A 322-nucleotide genomic window follows, 5' to 3' on the forward strand; every position below is an offset into this window, starting at 1 on the left:
GCCTGAGTATCAGGGACACATATAAAAGATGATTACCCCTTTTTTCTATTTAGAAGATACTATAAAAGTTTTTAGCCAATTATGTCTATTTATAATATCATTAACTTTTAAGTTGCACATAATTTTAAAAATTATACATTTTATAAAACAAACTGTTCATTCCAAACTACTTTTTTTCCTCTTACATTTTACGTAACATTTTTTTGAGATTCTTTTGCATCAGCTTACTGTAGGTCATTATCTTCACTTACATCAAAGTTCGAGATAACAGCACTTTTGGATTCTACCTGTTTGTTCATAGAAAAACTGGCTGTTTTTGTTT

The 322-nt window shown here is 28.0% G+C and overlaps 1 protein-coding gene across 1 annotated transcript in view; it reads left to right on the forward strand.

Annotated features, from left to right (window-relative positions):
* The window catches only part of BPTF (bromodomain PHD finger transcription factor), a 130017-nt gene that overhangs the window by 93030 nt on the left and 36665 nt on the right, over positions 1 to 322 (forward strand).

Source organism: Pteropus vampyrus, unplaced genomic scaffold (genome assembly GCF_000151845.1).
Source record: "Pteropus vampyrus isolate Shadow unplaced genomic scaffold, Pvam_2.0 Scaffold143, whole genome shotgun sequence".
Lineage (NCBI taxonomy): Eukaryota > Metazoa > Chordata > Mammalia > Chiroptera > Pteropodidae > Pteropus > Pteropus vampyrus.